This window comes from Meriones unguiculatus (genome assembly GCF_030254825.1).
Source record: "Meriones unguiculatus strain TT.TT164.6M chromosome Y unlocalized genomic scaffold, Bangor_MerUng_6.1 ChrY_unordered_Scaffold_23, whole genome shotgun sequence".
Lineage (NCBI taxonomy): Eukaryota > Metazoa > Chordata > Mammalia > Rodentia > Muridae > Meriones > Meriones unguiculatus.
This window is the reverse complement of record NW_026843709.1, coordinates 225,140-246,713: the sequence shown is the minus strand read 5'-3', so window position 1 is coordinate 246,713 and position 21,574 is coordinate 225,140. Positions and strand designations below refer to the sequence as shown.

The window sequence follows — 21,574 nt, the reverse complement described above, 5'->3', positions numbered from 1 at the left end:
TGAGTATTCTCAACAAGCAGTTGATATAATGAAAAGGATGGGTTATAAGGAAGGAAAAGGCCTTGGTAAACAGGAACAAGGGAGATTACACCCGATTTCACAGGAAAGTAATACAGGGAAACAAGGCTTGGGTTTTCATTAGCTGCCATTGAGGGTTCCATGCCCATATCTTGGCTCACAGAGGAGGCCGTATGGGTTCCTCAATGGCCCCTTTCCTCTGAAAAGCTGGAAGCCGCTACAAGGCTGGTTAAAGAACAGGTACAGCTTGGTCATTTGGAACCATCTACTTCCCCCTGGAACACACCTATTTTTGTTATTAAAAAGAAGTCTGGAAAATGGAGACTTCTTCATGATTTAAGGGCCATTAATGCACAGATGCAGCTCTTTGGCTCTGTTCAGCGAGGCCTACCTTTACTTTCTGCTTTGCCTAAACAATGGAGAGTCATAATTATAGATATCAAGGATTGCTTCTTCTCCGTTCCTCTGTGCCCACGAGACAGACAGAGATTTGCCTTTACCCTACCTGCTGTTAATCACCATGAGCCAGACAAAAAAAATCAATGGAGAGTTTTACCTCAAGGCATGGCTAATAGCCCCACCATGTGTCAATTGTATGTGCAGATGGCTCTTGAACCAGTTAGACAGCAATTTCCTTCCTTGTTGCTGATTCATTATATGGATGATATTCTCTTGTGCCATGAGGAGTTAGCCATTTTGCAAGATGCGTATCCTTTGTTGCAAAAAACCCTGCAGCAATGGGGATTGCATATTGCCACTGAAAAGGTCCAGATTTCAGAAGTAGGTTCCTTTTTGGGAACGGTCATTTACCCGGACAAAATAGTTCCTCAAAAAATAGAAATTCGCAGGGACCATTTGCATACCTTAAATGATTTTCAAAAATTATTAGGTGATATAAATTGGCTTAGGCCGTTTTTAAAGATTCCTTCTGCTGAATTAAAACCCCTATTTGATATTTTGGAAGGGGATGCTCATATTTCTGCACCCAGAGCCTTAACACTGGCTGTAAGCCGCGCCCTGCAAGTGGTAGAAGACGCTTTACAAGATGCCCAATTAAAACGTGTAGATAAAACTAAGACCTTTGACCTGTGTGTTATTAAAACTAAACATTTACCAACTGCTGTATTATGGCAAGATGGACCCTTATTGTGGGTTCATCCCAATGCTTCTCCTGCAAAAATTATTGAATGGTATCCAGATGCAGTTGCTCAACTTGCACTATGAGGGTTAAAAGCCGCCATTACACACTTTGGGAAGGAGCCAAAGTTCTTAATAGTGCCTTATACAGCTCATGAGGTTCAGGTATTGACTGCTACCTCTGATATTTGGGCGGTGCTAGTTACCTCCTTTAGTGGCTTGATTGATAATCATTACCCTCGACACCCTGTTTTGCAATTTGCTTTAACTCAAGAGGTAGCCTTCCCGCATGTAATGTCCCAGAAACCACTTCGGGATGGACTGGTAGTTTATACAGATGGGTCAAAAACAGGAGTAGGAGCTTATGTGGTTAATAATAAAGTTGTTTCTAAGCAATATCATGAGACTTCGCCTCAAACTGTGTAATGTTTAGTACTGTTAGAAGTTTTGACAAAATTTCCAGGTCCTTTAAATATTGTTTCTGATTCTAGTTATGTGGTAAATGCAACCAAAATTTTAGAGGCTGCTGGATTGATCAAGGCATCTAGCAACCTTGCAAAAATTTTTCAAAAAATTCAGTTTGCCTTAATTATCAGAAAATCCCGTTTTTATTACACATATTAGGGCTCACTCAGGTCTACCGGGACCCATGTCCCATGGAAATGACCTGTCAGATCGAGCCACAAAAATGATTGTATTTGCCCTCTTCTCAAATTTGGAATTGGCTAAAGAGTTTCATAAAAAAATTCATGTGACAGCTGAAACACTGCATCATAGATTTGACATAACTAGAAAGGAAGCTAGAAATATTGTAACCCAATGTCAAAATTGTTGTCAGTTCTTACCTATGCCTCATGTTGGGATTAATCCCAGAGGAATCCGTCTGCTACAAGTGTGGCAGATGGATGTTACTCACATTTCATCTTTTGATAAACTTCAATATTTACATGTTTCCATTGACACTTGCTCTGGAGTTATGTTTGCTTCTCCCCTGACTGGAGAAAAGGCAGCCCATGTTATTCAACATTGCCTGGAGGCATGAGGAAAGCCCAAAATTCTAAAAACTGACAATGGGCCAGCCTATACTTCTCAGAAATTTGGACAGTTTTGTCATCAAATGGGAGTGACCCACTTAACGGGTCTCCCATATAACCCTCAGGGACAGGACATTATTGAACATGCTCATCGCACTCTAAAGTCCTACTTAATAAAACAAAAAGGGGGAGTCGAGGAGGCTCTGCCCTCAGTGCCACGAGTGACTGTTTCCTTGGCACTTTTTACTCTCAATTTTTTAAATTTGGACAGTCAGGGCCACTCGGTGGCTGATCGCCACTGCTTAGAGCCTGATAGGCCTAAGGAAATGGTCAAATGGAAGGATGTCTTGACTGGTCAATTGAAAGGCCCGGATCCTATCTTAATATGATCCAGGGGAGCTGTCTGTGTTTTCCCACAGGAAGAAAACAATCCATTCTGGGTACTGGAGCACCTCACGCAAAAGCTCGCAGCTGAAGATGATCCTCCAACGAATATACCTGCAACTACCAGTTCTTGCTTGGATCCTTCTAAATCGGGTTCCTAGTATTGTGGGGGTACAACGTTGGGCCATTTTGTCTGCATTCCCAAAGCCTATGTCAGTCAGACATAATTCATTGGTTTTTCTTAAATTTTTCTAGTCCAATACAAATCAGACAGTTTTTCCGCCTAGTCCTGTCTGTGTTTATCCCCCTTTTTTACTTGTTTTGTCCAGTAATTCTTTTAGAAATTGTACCAATGAGACATGCTGGATGTCGCAATGTTGGAATGCCAGGCATTATGCTCGTGCCCTGGTTGTTAGAGTCCCGCAGTGGATCCCAATCCCTGTGGAGACTCCATCCACCCTCTCCCTGTTTAGACAGAAGAGAGATTTTGGCATCACCGCAGCCATTGTTACTGCCATCGCTGTCAGTGCAGCTACTGCCACTGCAGCCAGCTTGGCAATGGCAAATTCAGTCCAAACAAGCACAACAGTAAATCAATTGTCAGCAGGTGTGGCTGAAGCCATAAACCTTCATGCATCTGCTAGCGCACAATCAAAAGGCAGATTGATGGTTCTTAACCAGCGTCTGGATCTTGTGGAAGAAAGAATAAATATTTTATCTCAATTGGCTCAATTAGGGTGTGAAAGAAAAATAGGATCACTCTGTATTACCAGTGTACAATATGAAAATCTTACCTGAGCCGCTAATTTGTCCAGGAAATTGTCCCTATATCTTGCAGGAAACTGGTCAGAAGGATTTGAAGAAACGAAGAGCTAAGGGCAGCGGTGGCGACCATTAATTCTACTCGAGTGGATTTATCACTCACAGATGGCTTATTATCCTGGGTTTCTTCTGCCTTTTCTTATTTTAAGGAATGCATGGGCGTTGGGATGTTTGGCGCTGCCCTGTGCTGCCCTGTTTAATATTTGTCCTCTGGTTGTTCTGCAAACTCAAAACCCAACAAAAACGTGACAAGGTGGTGATCGTACAGGCGCTAGCCACTCTGGAGCAAGGCACCTCCCCCGATATTTGGTTATCCATGCTGAAAAATTAATGTTTGACAAGGTTGCCTCTGTCTTTGCAGGCACATGCCACAATATGGATTTACAGCCCTTGCACTCCCTGAAGATCTGTTTCCCATTGCACGGGGATGGGTATAAATCACAATTTTTCTCTTGCCAAACGATCTGGAAAGTCAGTGACGGAAGAGTGCAAATAAGTCTTCACCGACCTAAGACAGGACAGCCTCACAGTGAGGAGGTTGCTCCAATGACGGGCAACAGCTGAAGCATTGCCTTCCACCAGGCTCAGACGTTGGCTTTCTGGCATAATGCTGTATTGACAGTAGGAAGCTTACTGTTCAAACAAAATAAAAAAGGGGAGATGTGGAAAGCTGGGGTTTGGTTGCCATGGCGCTGGCTTCCGCCCTTCTAAACTGGTAAACAAGTCCTAGAGCGCATGACCTTTATGACTTATGACCGGTGGGCAACGGTCGTCACGAGCCCAGCCAGGGGTGTCATATGGGGTGATGGGTGAGCAGCCAATCAGGGGATGATACGTCATCTCACACCACTTTGGTGCGAGCAGGGCTTATATAAACAGCGCCACTTTGGGGCTCGGGGTCTTCCTCCTATCATCGTTTGACTGCAATAAAGCTTGCTGCAGAAGGATCCTGTTGTCCGGGTGCATTCTTGCTGGCGAGACAACCACGTGCCTCGCAACATGTAAGCACCGCACTCTGCCTACAAGCCTTTTCTTAAGGAAACAGATCATCTCTACTGTCACACTTAAAACACACACACACATACACACACTCACACAGATGAGTAGTATATGAAGGTATCAACTGTGTTCCAATCATGAAGATATCAATTCTGCTTTATCTTTGTTATCAGCCTCACCTTTCCATTCATATTGGTCTTTTTGTTTTATTTTGCCTTTCTGAGACATGGTTTCTCTGTGTAGGCCTCAAACTAGCTCTTAGACCTGGTGGCCACAAATTCAGAGAAAGATGCTTGCCTCTGCCTCTCAAGTGTGGAGATTACAGGCATGCACCACCACCACTTAGCTTAGTTTGTTCTTATTTTTCTGTTAGTTTTGTTTTGTTTTTAAGGGCTTGGAGCCCTCGCTATCCTGAATTTATCATGTAGATGAGGCTATCCTTGAATTTACAGAGATCTGCGAGCCACTGCCTATTAAGTACTAGCATTAAAGCCATGCAAGCATGCCAGGCCTTCTTGCACTTTCTTAACTATTCAGTTTGTTAGGTTTTGCTTTCCTTTTTTTCTTTCTTTTTTTAAAGAGTTATTTATTATGTAAACAATGTTCTGTCTGTATATATACTTGCACTTCAGAAGTGGCAGCAGATCTCTTTATAGATGGTTGGAAGCCATCATGTGGTTTCTGGAAATTGAACTAAGGACCACTGGAAGAGCAGCTAATTCATTTAATCTCTGAGTCATCTCTCCAGTCAGTTGTATTTGTTTTTCTTTTTTTTTAATTTCCTTTTTTAATTTATTTTTTAATATTAGTTACAGTTTGTTAACTTTGTATCCCTCTCCCTCTTTTCCTGCCAATCCCACCTTCCCACAATCCTCTCCTCCCTGCCCCTTTCCAAGTCCACTGATCTTTTCATCTGATACTGGTTTATGAGGTGTCTTTGGGACTCGCTGCAAAGTCCTCCGCCATATGTCCCTCAGTTGAGGAATGGATACAGAAATTGTGTTGCTTTTACACAATGGAACACTACTCAGCAATTAAAAATGAAGAAATCATGTAATTTGCAGGCAAATGGTGGGGCCTAGAAATTATCATCCTGAGTGAGGTATCCCAAAAGCAGAAAAACACACATGGTATATACTCACTTATATAGACCTATAAGATAGGATAAATATACTGACATCCATACACCTAAAGAAGATAAACAAGAAAGAGGATCCAGGGTACAATGATCAATCTTCACTTAGGAAGACAAATGGGATGGACATTGGATGTAGGAGCAAACAAGTACCAGGACAGGAGCCTACCACAGAGGGCCTCTGAAAGACTCTACCTAGCAGTGTATCAAAGCAGATGTTCAAGGAATCATGAGAAAGAAGGGAGAGTTAATATGACCTGGAGAGGACAGGAGTTCCACAAGGACCAAATATATCTGGGCACAGCGGTCTTTTATAAGACTGTTACTTCAAACAAGGATCATGCATGGATGCAACCTAGAGCCTCTGCTCAGATTGAGCCCTTGGTAGCTCAGTATCCAAGTGGTTACCCTAATAAGGGGAACAGGGACTGTTTTCTGACATGAACTCAATGGCGGGCTTTTTGTCCTCTTCTACACTCCCTTCCCATGGCAATGAGGAGCATCCCTGCTAGGCCACAGAGGGGAGACTGTTGATGACTGCTTCAATTTCCTTGGGGATATAGGGCTATTAAGACTTTCTACCTGATCTTGACTTAATGTTGGTAGATGGAATCTATAAAAAAAAAAAAAAACAAAAAAAAAAACTGTTCATTTCATTTAGATTTTCAAATTTTGTGGCGTATAGGGTTTTGTAGTTTGACCTAATGATTGTTTGGATTTCCTCACTGTCTGTAGTTATGTCACCCTTTTCATTTCTGATTTTGCTGATGTGGATAGATTCTCCTGCTTTTTAGTTAGTTTTGCTGAGGGTTTGTCTATCTTTTTGATTTTCTCAAAAAAAAAAAAAAAAAAAAACCAAAACCAAAACGAAACAACAACAACAAAAAAACAGCCTTTTGTTTCATTGATTCTTTGAATAGTTTTATTTGTTTCTAATTGATTAATTTCAGCCCTGAGTTTGATTATTTCCAGCTGTCTGCTCCTCTTGGGTGTATCTGCTTCTTTTTTTTCCTAGAGTTTTCAGTTAAATTGCTTGTATGTGATGTTACAAATTTCTTCTTGAAGGCACTTACTACTATGAATTTTCCTCTGAGCACTGCTTTCAGTGTGTCCCATAAATTTGGCTATCTTTTGCCTTCATTTTCATTTGCTTGAAAAACATTTTTCCAGCCCTTTATTCTGAGGTAGTGTTTATCTTTGTTGCATAGATGTGTTTCTTGGATGCAACAGAATGTTGGATCTTGTTTCCACATTCATTCTGTTAGTCTGTGTCTTTTTATTGGGGAGTTGAGTCCATTGATGTTGATAGATACTAGTGACCAACAAGTGCTACTTTCTTTTGATGTGGGGCTGGTGGTGTTGCTGAGTTTCATTGCTTGTATTCTTTTGGGTTTTTTGTTGTTGTTGTTGTGTAGTTATCTATTTCCTCTGTTTCCTTAGTTGTAGTTGGTTTATTTGGGGTGGAGTTTCCCTTCTAGTAACTTCTGTAGAGCTGGGTTACTATGTAGATATTGTTTAAATTTGGTTTTGTCATGGAATATTTTGAATTCTCCCTCTATGGTGATTGAAAGTTTTGCTGGGTTTAGTAGTCTGGATTGGCATTTGTGGTCCCTTAAGGACTGCATGATTTCTGTCCAGGCCCTTCTGGCTTTCATAGTTTCTGTTGAGAATTCTGGTGTGATTATGATAGAGCTACTCTAATATGTTACTTGGCCTTTTTTCCCTTGCTGCTTTTAATACCTTTTCTTTGTTCTGCAGGTTTAGTGTTTTGACTATGATGTGACGTGAAGTATTTCTTTTCTGGTCTAGTCTATTTGGAGTCCTGTAGGATTCTTGTATGTTTATGGACATCTCTTTCTTAAGTTGGGAAATTTTTCTTCTATGATTTTCCTAAAGATATCTTACAGTCCTTGGAGGCTGATGTCTTCTTTTTCATCTACTCCTATTATTCTTAGGTTTCATCTTTTCATGGCGTCCTTGATTTCTTGGATGTTTTATGTTTGAAACTTTTCTGATTTTATTTTTCTTTGAGAGATGTGTCAATTTCTTCAAGTGTATCTTCAGCACCTGAGATTCTCTCTTCTATCACTTGTATTCTGTTGGTGATGCTTCACTTTGTAGTTCCTGATTTTTTTCTCCATGTTCTTCAGCTCCCAGTTTTTCTCTATTTGTGTTTTCTTTATTGATTCTAATTCTGTTTTCATGTCTTGTACCATTTCCTTCATCTGATTGAATGTGGAGTCCTGCTTTTCAATGATGGCTTCTATTTTTTTGTCTGTTTCCTCTCTAGATATTGCTAATTGTGCCTCTATTGTTTGGCTGTATTTGCCTGTATTTCTTTGAGAGCTTTGTTCATTTCTTCTGAATTTGGCTTCATTTGTGTTGATATTTCTTTGAGAGCTTTGTTCATTTCCTCCTTTTTTGCCTCAATGTTCGTGGTCATTTCTCTGAGAGCTTTATTTGTTTCCTCTTTGTTTGTCTCGATTTCTGTAGCTATTTCTCTGAGGCCTTTGTTCATTTCCTCTTTATGGGCCTCTAATAGCTGGAAAAAACATAGTTTTAAAGTCGTTTTCTTGTGTATCTAGTGAAATGAAGTGTGCATTGATTTGTGGGGTTGCAGGTGAGGTCATTATGTCCTGATTTTTGTTGGGTATGTTCTTATGTCTGCCTCTGGCCATCTGGTTATCTATAATCCTCACTGTTTGCTCCTGGAGTCTGTAGTTAGGGATAAGATTGTCTCTATTTTCTGGACTGTTGTTTTTGGGTTTTTGTTTTGTTTTGTTTTTCAGGAAGATGGGAAAGGTTCACTGATTTGGAAGTGTGCATTGTGGTTTCAGTTTTACCTAAGTAAGGAATGTGATGCTGGTGCTGTTTCCGTGTGCTTTTAGCAGGTGCAGTGTGCATGCTAGGATTCCCTGACTATTACAATGGACCACAGACCAATAATATGCAGCTCTGTCTGGGATCCAGGGATTGTTTGCCTGGATTTCACTGGTAGTTCTGCAAGGCAGAGGCTTCATCATGGGGATCCCTATCACAAGAATCCCTATGATGCCCACACTAGAGGTGTGGTTGGCAGTGATCTGTTGTCTGGTGACTTGCATAGACAGGCCCTGGGTCTGGGGCAAACACTCCCTAGAAGTCACACTCACTCCCTTGCAGGACCAGTTGGAATGCACAGGGGTTCCCCTTGCTCTCTACTCTCTGATTTGGTCCTGCTGAGGCAAATGCAGGTGTAGGCTAACAGTCAGCTCAGTGGCACTGTAGCATCAACACTTGGTATCCACCTGCATTGTGTGTCACTTCTCTAACCCTCCCCTCTGCCAGGGAAGGCTTATGATGCCTGGTTTGGGGTAGCACCAGAAAGAGTTGGGTTGAGTGTCCTCAATCCCAGATCCTGGACCCAGATCTCTCTGCCAGAAGCCACCCAGCACTAGTGCAGATGTTAGCTGGTTCTGGGAGAGTACTGGGTAGGGTTGAGTGTCCTCAGATCCAGAACTCAGGTTTCTCTGCCAGGGGCCCCAGGGTGCACTGCAAAGGAGGTGCTGTGGCCTGTGGCAGTATCTGCAGGCCAAATCACTGTTCTCCCTCCTCAGCTAGGGCAAGCTTATGGAAGCATTCTCAGGGGAGTGACAGGAGGGGTTGCGAATTCTCATTCCTGATCCTGAGCTGGGGGTTTCTCTGCCAGGGGCTACTGGTGTTGAACTTGGTGCTAGATCTTACTGTGCTGGACTGGCCAGAGTGTCAGGACATGTTGAGTGACAGCAGTCCCAGATCCTGAGCTGAGGTTTGTTGGCTAAGAGCAGCCAGCAGCACTGGGGTCTGAGCACTGGAACCTTCTGTGCACCTCTCTATCCTTCTGCTCTACCAGTGCAGGATTATGGCGGCGTTCTCAGGGGAGTACCAGAAAAGATTTTTTTTTTCCTCAGCCCCAGATCTGCAGGGTTTTTTTTGGTGGAAAATGCAGCTGTCGCTGGGGCACAGACAGTGTGGTCTGTGGTGGAGTCAGCTGGCCACCTCCTGCTTCCTCCAAAGAGGTGGTAGGGAGTTGGATATGTGGAAGTGCCTAGGGATCACCTCTGGGGTGTCTCCTCTCAGAGGAGTCTGCTGGTGACCTGATTTTAGATGGACTCAGTTCATGGTTAGTCTCTTTCATCCTGGAAGTCTAGATAACTCTGTTCTGGTTTGATCAGCCCCTTCACTCAGCAATTTTGGCATTGCAGGCCCTTTGCTCTTCAGCTAAGGTGCACACTAGCTGCTGCCATCTTCGTTCTCTGTGTTTGTTTTTCAATATGGTTAGTGTTAAGAGTTTCTTTACTACTCTTCAGATCTTATTCAACTCCACTTCATTTATTTGGATAAATGAATGTATTTACAAAAACTATATATCCCTTTTCTCTTCTACTGGTTTATTGTGACTTCCTGGGCCTTTCATCTGGGGTCTTACCCACATTGTCTCATTTAATAATCAAATGTAGCTACCATCCTTATACAAGCTATCTATATATACTTCCTCATCTAAAGCATTTCTGTCTATTTTTTGCATTTGGCTCTCTTTAGGAACTTTATCATCATTCTTCTCTTGACTCTATTCTCTTATAACTCATGTGTCCTTCTGTCTACATTCTGTCCTCCTTCATAATATAAAAACAGACAAAATCCCAAAGAATTAGGGGTTCCAGATAGATAGGTATACACAATACTGTATTAGACAAAGAATAATAAAAAAAGGTCTTGGTTTTCCTAGTCTATACATCTAACATAATTAACTCACATTTGGAAGATCTCTCATGTCATTGATGATAGACTCTAAGATAGAAGACAGTGTCACCATAGGTTCTCTCCATCACTGGTGGATAGATTTATAAAGTTTCTAGAAAAAAAAACCAGAATGTTTTAGACAGACCAAAAAAATCCCAACATTGTTCAAATGTACTGATACATTATAGAAATCTTAAATAAAGCTAGACTTGTAGGTCTTAAGCCTATAATCCCAGCAGTTGAAAGGTTGGAGGTTTGTTGCTGTTCAAGGCTGCTCCACATTACACAGTAAAGTTCCACACCAGCCTGGACTAAAAGAAATCCCAATCTTAAAAACGAATTTGAAGTCAGGGGTAAGCTGGAGAGATGGCTCAATGGTTTCCCAGAGGACCTGGATTCAGTTCCTTACAACCATAGAGTGGTTTACAACTAACTGCACAATGTACCCATTTCTGGGCATTTGCTGGCACCAGGCATGCATATAATGCACTTATACACATGCACGCAAAACACTCACACACATCACAAAAAGGGACTGGTAGTAAGATGGCTCAGTGGGTAATGATAATTGCCAACAATATATTGAACATAATTTGATCTCTAGACTCCATGTAAATGAAGATAACCCGGTACTAGGCAGGCATAAGCAGACAGAATTCTGAATTCAAGACCAGCCTCTTCTACAGAGTGAGTTCCCTGAAACTCCCAGGCTGACAAAGAGAAACCCTGTCTCAAAAAACACAAAAATAATACATGAATTCTAGTAAGTTATAAAATATATAGCACATAAAATTCTCAAGGAAAAGACATATGGAACAATGAACACTGACAGAGCCATATCACAGAAGGAACCAATGAGAACCCATCATATAAGAAAAACTGCAGATATTCACATTCAAATAGTCCCAGTGAATAGTGTTTCCAATGCACTATGTTTTCTTGGGGGGGGGGGGAAGTTGTTGTTTAGGGAACTTCAAGGACCAAAGATTTTCTGCAAACTTCAACTGCACTGCAATCAACAACACAGTCATAGTGTGTTATTGGAATTAGTTCCCAGAAATAAGGAAATGGTTCAGTGTTGAAAAGTTTTTGCTATTCTTTTTTTTCTTTAATTCTTTATTATTTACACTTTATTCACTTTGTACACTCACTGTGGTTCCCTCCCTCCTCCTGTCCCAATCCCTCCCTTCCTCCACCCTCTGCATGCATGCCCTTCCCCAAGTCACTGATAGGGGAGGTCTTCTTTTCCTTCCTTTTGATCCTAGTCAATTAGGTCTCATCAGGAGCGGCTGCATTGTCTTCTTCTGTGGCCTGGTAATGCTGTTTCCCCCTCAGGGAGAGGTAATTAAAGAGCAGGCCAATCAGTTCATGTCAGAGACAGTCCCTGTTCCTCTTACAATGGAACCCACTTGGATCCTGAACTGCCATGGGTTACATCTGTGTAGGGGTCTTAGGTTATCTCCATGCATGGTCCTTGGTTGGAGTATCAGTCTCAGGAAAGACCCCTGTGCTTAGATTTTTTTTTGGTTCTGTTGCTCTCCTTGTGGAGTTCCTGTCCTCTCCAGATTTTACTTCTTTCATAAGATTATTGCACTCTGTCCAAAGGTTGTCTATAAGTCTCAGCATCTGCATTGATAGTCTGCAGGGCAGAGCCTTTCAGAGGGCCTCTGTGTCAGTTTCCTGATTTGTTCCCTGTTTTTTCCTTCTTCTGATGTCCATCCTCTTTGCCTTTCTGGATAGGGATTGAACATTTTAGCAAGAGTCCTCCCTCCTGATAAGTTTCTTTAGGTGTACAGATTTCAGTAGGTTTATCCTATATTATATGTCTATATGAGTGAGTATATACCATGTGTGTCTTTCTGCTTCTGGGATAGCTCACTGAAATTTTGAATTAGATGGATCTCTGTGCCAAGTTTATCCCCTTGTCTTAGGCTCTGCTTTGGTGAAGAGAGTGATGAGACCTTAGCAGGCAACAAAACCTAAAATCCTATCTGTAGAAATGCATTCTGAGATCATGAGGGGAGGAATATTTTAGGGAATGAAGCAGTTGTGGATCATGGATTCGCAGGAACTTCTGTGGTTCTCACCCATTTCCTTTTCTTCCCCTCTTTCCTCCTTTTTCTTTGAGGCTAACTAAATGGTATCATACTTACAGACCAAATCCTGAATCTTATATCTGTGAGCCATAGGTCCTTGCCTTGTGTTCCCAACCCACAGAGCAGTCAAGCTGATATATAGCCTTCCTAGGTTTGATAGTAAATATTGTGAAATCTTTGGGATCTAGAATCTCCTAGACAACTACTTGACATGCCCATGAGGTATCATCTAGATTAATTAATCTAGATAACCAGACCATCTAAGAAAAATATATTCCTGAATGAAGGCAGTACCATTCCATGTGTTAGGGCCCAGACTACATAAAAATGAGAAAGCTAGCTAGCTAAGCATTTGGAATCTGTCTTTCTCTGATTTCTGACTGCAGATGCAATGTAAGATGCAGCCTCATGCTATGCTTTCACTTTTGTGGTGAACTGTGTCCTTTTGAACTGTGAGACAAAATTAATCCCTTCTTTCTTAGGTTGCTTTTGTCAAGGAATTTTATCACACCAACTGAAGAAGTAACTGCTGGGTTACACCAGGGTTACAGCATAGAGTGGATAAAATAATGTCTGTCATGCAGCTATCATTGTGCTACCAAATTATTCTCCTGTTTTATTGTCAATAGTTACCCAAAGGATTGTGGGAAATGGCTGCATTAAGTACAACAAACACTTGAGCACCAACACCTACTTAAGTGTAATGTTCTGCATTATTAAGAATTTTCTACTAGAAGTTGTGTTAATGATCTTGTCACTTTCCATAATAATATAGTCTAATACTGAAAGACTTTCCCATTTGGGAAGGTCTTTCTTAAAAGGCAGAAGTTTCTGTCATCATCTTTTTTTTTTTTTAAATAGACTATTTGGTGTATAACTCCAGTTTGCTATACAATTGCATGCACACATATATATGAATTTCTCAAGTCAAAATGTAAAACGAATATGATATTTGTTTGTCCCATAATCCAGTGGTGTGTCTATTAGGGACTAAAACTTCAGTAAACACATGACAAATTCAATTTAGCAGAAAACATTTAACATACTTTCACTGTTACTTCCTGAAATTTACTAGAGGAGAGTTGATGCCATGGAACTGGATTTACAGGTGGGTGTGAGCCACTTGACATTGGTGCTGGAAATTAATTAGGTCCTTTTATGAAGGACCTCCTGCCTCTATTTTTATTCTTATTAATAAAAAATAAAATATTTCTAGGGAAATATTACATGTTTACATGTGAAATGACAAATTCAAGCTAATTGTCTCATCTAGTTTTTATTATTTCTTTGTGGGGTAAACAAAATATCTAGTATTAGCATTTTTAAGGTACACAGGATATTAGACTCTATTGTATACAGTCCAATATATACCTAACCTAGGACTGATTTTTTATCTAACTAAAACTGTGTACCCTTTCCTGATCATTCCTGTATATTGCTCTCAAACTATGCTTAAAAAGAACAAATATCAAACTTGTACTTTAATTTGGGAGGGAGAAATAGAGAGCAATACCAAGAGGCTGTTTGCCATTGGATATTATGAATTTCATCTATACTAACCCTGTTGTTACCTACAGAGAAAGAAAAAATAGGATAAAGAGGTTAAGTGATTTAACCATGGCTGAACACAGATCTGCAGGGTCTATTTCTCCCAACCCCTGCTTTGGTAGGCCAGAAGCCATACCTTGGCCCACATTTAAAGAAAGAAGCAGGCAGAATAAATGAGAAAGGACAGTGGGCTTGCTCAGGTTGCACATAAAACAACTTTATCACCCTCACTGTGGGCTTAGACTCAGCAGGACATTTGCTCCAATTTACCAGGGAACACCTCATGCAAGAGCCCTCAAAGAAAGGCAGGAGTCACCACAGACATCCCAATGCCCTCACAGAAACAGGAAGACTTCCCTCAGGGGCCTAGGCTTCCCTGTGAAGGGGGCTCCTTTGGACTCTCCCACTGTCTTCCCGAGAGTGCAAGAGTGAAACCAATGCTGGATAGGTGTTAGGGAAGTTGAATATGCCCAGAACACCTGCTTCTCTCTCTGGACAGAAGAGCATCAAACAGGCTGTAGGAGTCTGAGCTCTCTGTGTGAGAAGCACTCTTCAGCCATCCCTGTCCAGGGAATGGCTTTTAGCACTGACACAGAGCAAAGGCTGCCATTCCCAATTAGCTTAGCCATAAGAAAGCAGAACAATAAACCTCAACATTCTCATCCTTGCTTTGTTTCCATGGGGTTTTAATTTGGGAAGAAAGAGATAAAATTCATACCCTCATATCTGTCCAGATCAGTTCTCTGACATCCTCTGTCTAGCTCTGTGACCAACTTGCAGCTGGTTTTGGTTAACAGGAAGCACCAGCAGTGTGTTTTTTTCTAGAAAGAGAGCAAGTCAAGTTTTCCTCCCTGCTCCCACTCCACGTAGCTTCTTTTGCTCTTTCTATTCTCACAGGGAACTCTGTTCCTCACCCTTAGCCCTTTGGTCCTGGGAGGGATGGCTCTTGTGGTGGCATCAACTGTTTGTATACTTTTCACCTATGTGGAATAAATTTTGTTTCCTACATGGACTTAAATTAGTGAAGTGCTATTATTATTATTATTATTATTATTATTATTATTATTGACAGGCTTTCTCTGTGTAGTCATAGCAATCCTAGAACTTACTCTGTAGATTAGACTGACAACAAACTCCTGAGTTTGGGGATTAAAGGTATGCAAAACCACTTCCCAGCTTGTGATATGGTATATATTAAACATCTAAAGTCCAAACATAACATGTCCAAAATGGAGGTTTTAGGAAGTTCCAGCTATTTCTACTCTTTCTAGACCTAAATGCATAGTCTCCAGAGAATTCATTTGGACTTTTAAGATAGATATCCATTCAATACAACCCTGAACTCAGAAGATCAGGCTGAGCTGACTTCCAATGAGGAAGAAATACTGAATGTTAAAGAGTAAAAGAAGGACTCATTCTTATTTGCTTGAAAATTCTCACTATGGCAGCACAATTCTCTTTTTTTTTAAACTCAAGCCAACCACTCTACTTTGTCCCATAGGAAGATGAAGAACAAGCTTCTGAACAGCCAGAAGCAGAAATGGCCAGCATTGGGCTGCCCTTATCTCTCTCCAAACTCCTTTTTCTGAACCAAAAGAGATTCCCATGGTGGAATGTTCTGAGAGCACATGAAATAATTGGATCCGATGGGTGTAAGGTGATATCTCAGGGTCGTTTTGATTTGCATTTCCCTGATGGCTAATGAGGATGAGCATTTCTTTAAGTGTTTTTCTGCCATTCGATATTCCTCTGTCGAGAATTCTCTGTTTAGCTCTGTTCCCCATTTTTTAATTGGATTACTTGGATTGCTGCTTTTCAGCTTCTTTAGTTCTTTGTATATACTGGATATTAGTCCTCTGTCAGATAAGGGGTTAGTGAAGATTCTTTCCCAATCTGTAGGCAGTCGTTTTGTTTTGATGACGGTATCCTTTGCTTTACAGAAACTTTTCAGTTTCATGAGGTCCCATTTATTGATTGTTGCTCTTAGAGCCTGTGCTGTTGGTGTTCTGTTCAGGAAGTTGTCTCCTGTGCCAATGAGTTCTAGGCTGTTCCCCACTTTTTTTGCCAATTGATTTAGGGTATCTGGTTTTATGTTGAGGTCCTTGATCCACTTTGACTTTAGTTTTGTGCAGGGTGATAAATATGGATCTATTTTCATTTTTCTGCATGTAGACATCCAGTTGGTCCAGCACCATTTGTTGAAGATGCTGTCTTTTTTCCATTGAATGGAATTGGCTTCTTTGTCGAATATCGAGTATTCATAGGTGTGTGGATTTATTTCTGGGTCTTCTATGCGGTTCCATTGATCCTCCTTTCTGTTTCTATGCCAGTACCATGCAGTTTTTATCACCTTACACCCATCAGAATGGCCAAGATGAAAAACTCAAGCGATAACACATGCTGGAGAGGTTGTGGAGAAAGGGGAACCCTGCTCCACTGCTGGTGGGAATGTAAACTGTTACAACCACTCTGGAAAGATATCTGGCGCTTTCTAAGACAAATAGGAATAGTGCTTCCTCCAGACCCAGCTATACCACTGCTAGGTATATACCCAAAGTTTGTTCAAGTACACAAAAAGGACACTTGCTCAACCATGTTTATAGCAGCTCTATTTGTAATAGCCAGAACCTGGAAACAACCCAGATGTCCATCAACGGTGGAATGGGTACAGAAATTGTGGTATTTTTATACAATGGAATACTACTCAGCAATCAAAAAGGAGGAAATCATGAAATTTGCAGGCAAATGGTGGGTTCTAGAAAAGATCATTCTGAGTGAAATATCCCAGAAGGAGAAAGACAAACTTGGGATATACTCACTTATATAGACCTATAAGATATGATAAACATAATGAAATCTATACACCTAAAAAAGATAATCAATTGAGCGGACATGGGGTAAGATGATCAATCCTCATTTAGAAAGACAGATGGGATGTGCATTGAACGTATGACAGGAGTCTACTGAGCGCATCTGAAAGACTCTAACTAGCAGTGTTTTCAAAGCAAAGACTCATGACCAAACCTTTGGCAGAGTACAGGGAATCATAAGAAAGAAGGGGAGTTAGTCTGATGGGGAAAGGATAGGAGCTCCACAAGGACCAAATATATCTGGGCACAGGGTCTTTTCTGAGACTGACATTCAACCAAGGACCATGTATGGACATTACCTAGAACCTCCACTCAGATGTAGCCTGTGGTAGCTCAGTAACCAATTGGTTTCCCAAAGTGAGGGGAACAGGGACTATTTCTAACAGGAGCTCGATGACTGGCTCTTTGATCTCCCCACCCCCGAAGGGAGGAGCAGTCCTGTTAGGCCACAGAGGAGGGCTTTGCAGCCAGTCCTGAAGATACCTGATAAAACAGGATCAGATGAATGGGGAGGAGGTCCCCCCCATCAGTGGACTTGGAAAGGGGCACGGTGGAGATGAGGGAGGGAGGGAGGAAGGGAGGGACTGGGAGGGAATGAGGGATCGGGACACGGCTGGGATACAGAGTTAATAAAATGTAACTGATAAAAAAAAAATAAAAAAAATAAAATAAAAAAAAATAATTGGATCCTCTTCTCATCTTTGTTTTTGTAACTCCATGTAAAAGAAAATTTTATTTGCCATATATAACTGACCTCTATGGGCATTTGTTTTGGCCACACAAGAACCCTACTCACCTGAAGGCCATCTCCAATAGAAATCCCACCAGAAGCTTGCCTCAAGGCTGATAGGACTACATTCTGTCTCATAGACATGAACCTTTAAAGGGTGCTTTCAGCTTTCTCAGAACTGTGGGTACAGGATGCTGCCTGCTTTCCATGGCTGCCTAGGCACCCACATTTTGAAATTTTTAAGTCCTTTTACAAGTTTTAGCTTTCACTTTGTTTCATCATGTTGGTGGGGAAGAATTAGGACTATGAAGGGAGGAATAGGAAATCCAGTCAGTGTGTTAATTCTGTCATTTTTGGCAGTGACCTTGGTTACTTCTATGGCCATGTTTTTGTTTGTTTGTTTGTTTGTTTTATTTTATTTTACCAGAATCTGTCCCTGAAAGAAGCATTGATGTCTTTTATTCTAATGAGGGGTCTTCCCCAGGCAAATGGGCACAATCACAACATCTCTATAAACCACTCGATGTTACTTGAGCTGTCCTTCAATGGACAGGTGATTTTCCTTTAGGAAATGATTTTGTCTGTGAACTGAATACCTTCTTGGGCAAGGGTGTCCCTGAACATGCTGAGGTGGAGCAGAGGCCTGCCCACTTCTGCTCCATACACCCATACACCACTTGCTTATTTTACCTCCTAGCTCTCAAAGGAGGATTCATCTAGGCAATGCATTTATTAACCTCAGGTTAACTCTGTTTTAGGCTCTGTGGATATGTGAGTAAACAAATAGACATATTCCTGCATAGCAGCCGGTAGAAAAAAAATAACAGAAACAAAAAGAGTGAATTCACCAAGATTCCCGAGTTCTTTCACCATACCTGCTCCCCCTGCAGATCAATGGTGATGGCATCCTTGTTCACGTCAAAAGCCTGAGTCATGCTTGCTTTTTCTCAGTCCTTATCACCATTCAACTATATTGGTAAGGCTGTGCATGGTGCCACAGCCTTAATTCTTAATACACTTAATTCTACCACTCAGGAGTCAGAGACAAGTGAATCTCTGTGAGTTTGAGGCAGGCCTGATCTGCATAATTAAGTCCAGGACAGCCATGGCTACATAATGAGACCCTGTCTCAACAAAACAAAATGAAACAACACACACACATATATAGACTCATACATGCACAATCACCAGAACATTTTTTTGGGGTTATCTTAAAATACATTCACAATTCAACCACTTCTTACCATGTCCCTGGCCACCCTTATTTATTTTCTTTGTGTATGTTTTTAGCTATTTGGAGGACAGAGGCAAACCCTGAGTATGGTTCCTTAGCTACTACATCCAATTTATTTTTTTTTATTTAGACATGGTTTCCCACTGCCTTGGAACTCATCATGCAGCATAGACTGAGACTGATCAATTAAAGAGCCCTTGGGATCCACACATCTTTACTTCCCCAGTACTGGAATTAGAAGTTTGTGCCACCACACTTGAAAGTCCTGCTAAGGGACCTAGATAATAATAACTTTGATGACTGAGCTATCTCCAGTGCCCTCATTGCCATTTTACTGGCTTAATATGATCAAATCTCTCAGTTTTTTTCTCCTGAATTGTGTATCTCACTAGATCATTCTTCCACAATCTTCCAATTGCTTCTCATCTGATTTTGAATAAGAGCAGTGTCCTCACCCTGACATCATAGGGTACAAGTGAGCCTGCCCTACTCCTCCATTTCTTGGCTGTCTGACTGTTTTATACCCCCAGCCCTTTGTTCTGACTACACTGTCTGCTTGTTTCTTAAATAGCTCAACATGTTCCTTACTGTGTACATTTGTTTTTGGCTGTTTCTCTCTCTAGAAACTTCTGTCCCCAGAGAGTCATACTGCTTTTTTGTCTGTGAGGAATTTTTGGAACTTTATATGAAATGCTAATCCCCTGAAAGCAGAAGATTGGCTAAGAGTTAGTGGGAAGGATTCTAAAAATGGGTTATGAGGCAGAAAAATGGGGGATACAGTGTAGGACAAAACATGAAAGGTTTTCTTCCATATACAGAATTGAGATTTGAAAAGGCATACACAGACACACACACACACACACACACACATATAGGGTGATTGTGTATGTATGCATATATGGCCTGAAGACATACACGGGGAGAAGAGGAACCACAGGGCAATATTGCAGATGGAAGTGGAGGACATGCACAAGGACATATACACAAATATATGCATTCATAAGAAAATATTATAATAATCCATTATTTTCTTCACCAACTAAAACAATAATATATAAATGTAAAGTCCCAAAGGCTCTGACTTCCTATTCTCTCTTCCTGCTTTGCCTTTTCCTCATCGCTTTCTATAATAAACTTTATTTTTAGTATCTTTGTTGACTAACTTCCTATTTATTAGAATGAAAGTTCTGTGCAACTAGAGGCTTTTGTTGCAACTGCTTGCTCTTGTGTTCTTCTAGACATAGGAGAGTGCTTGGCAATATTGGTACTCAGTACATGCCTGCTTATTGGATGAGACCAACAGACTCACCATCATCATCATTACCACCACCATCATTATCATCTTCAAGAGTAGACAGGTGAATTGGTAGATGATTGTTTCATGTAACCCCCAACATCCCTGTGAGTACAGTCTATCATTAGCCCATTTTACATATGATAACACTGAGTATGGAAACACACCTAAGTCACCCAGCTTCCTCAGCATATGAACCTAAGCTCTTAGACTCTCTTCTCAACTGCACCCATCTCAGGTTACATGTTGGAGTTTTCATAACACACATCTACTTATGAGTCTCACTTGTTGAAGTCAACATTTTCTTGTCAGGCCACATACTGATATTTTAGGAGTGTTCAGTTGTGGGGACCCTGATCACTGAGTCCCTCAAAAGAAGTCACCCATCTCCATACCAAACTGTAATCGCACAACTCTGCCATTACTGCAACTAGAATCCTGCAGCTCTCAGGCAGAGCTGAAGGCAGGGATCCTGGAGGGAGCCTGTAGCATGGAGGATGACATAGCCACATGGCCACATGGAAGAAGGTGGGGGACATGGTGTTTCCACTGCATTGACTCAGCTAGGCATAAGTGGCTTAGGTAGCATTCTTGGACAGACAAAGGACCACAGGCTAAGAGCCTAATAAGCAGATAAGCAGGACATTTTCCTTTTAGCAGACATATTCCTACACTGTCAAGTCTCAGGCAGAATGACATCTTTGCTGGACCTCATTTCACTCTCACTCTGACTCCTCTTGGCACTTGACCTTGGTCATCATGCCAGGGTATTACCTGTAAGTACCACATATCTCAGTTTGTCTGGGCCAGTTGTAGCTTACACCTGTTGTCTGGCTGCTCTATTCATTCTCAAAAGTATCTTGGTTTGGATGATAAGGCTGCCATAGCTACAAGCTGATATGTAATGTGTAGAGATGTGTAGAACAAGTGAAAATTGCTATTTACTCTTCACTAGAAATGGCATTGGTCATTTTTTTTTTTTTTTTTTTTTTTTTTTTTTGCCTCAGAACAAAGAAGCCAGGCTTTATATTCTAGGTAGGCAGAAAGATTGCATCTCTGGAGAAAAATAATAGCAAAGGCCAGGAGCAGTGTTGGTGCTGGCAAGTTTCTAGGTATAAACAGTCCTTTAGACACAATGAGAGGCTATCAGTCTTACTGCATAGTATGAGCTGGATGAGATCCACACACTCACTTGGGAGCCAGAAGGAATCTGCTCCTGCTTACTCTCTAAGGGAAAAATAGCTTTCTGAACAAAGGCAGAAATTAGAGTGGTTGATTTTTCTATTATAATTTGGCTTATTTTTAGCTGTAATGCAATCTACAGCTGAAAAATTCTTTATTGTCACCATTTCCAAAATAACATTAATAGGAAGGACATATAATCTTAGGATTTTAATAATTTCCCCAGGAGATCAACATTTAAATTGAGTAGGATTTCTAAAGGAGGGTAAAACTGCTTTTCCCTGGAAACCCTTAGAGAAAATCTCTTATGCTGAAAATTTGTTGGCAACA

At 41.1% G+C, this 21,574-nt stretch overlaps 1 pseudogene; it reads right to left on the bottom strand.

Annotated features, from left to right (window-relative positions):
- The window catches only part of LOC110542268 (stabilin-2-like), a 159,732-nt pseudogene extending 141,263 nt beyond the window's left edge, over positions 1-18,469 (bottom strand).
- Positions 18,470-21,574: the final 3,105 nt, after the last annotated feature.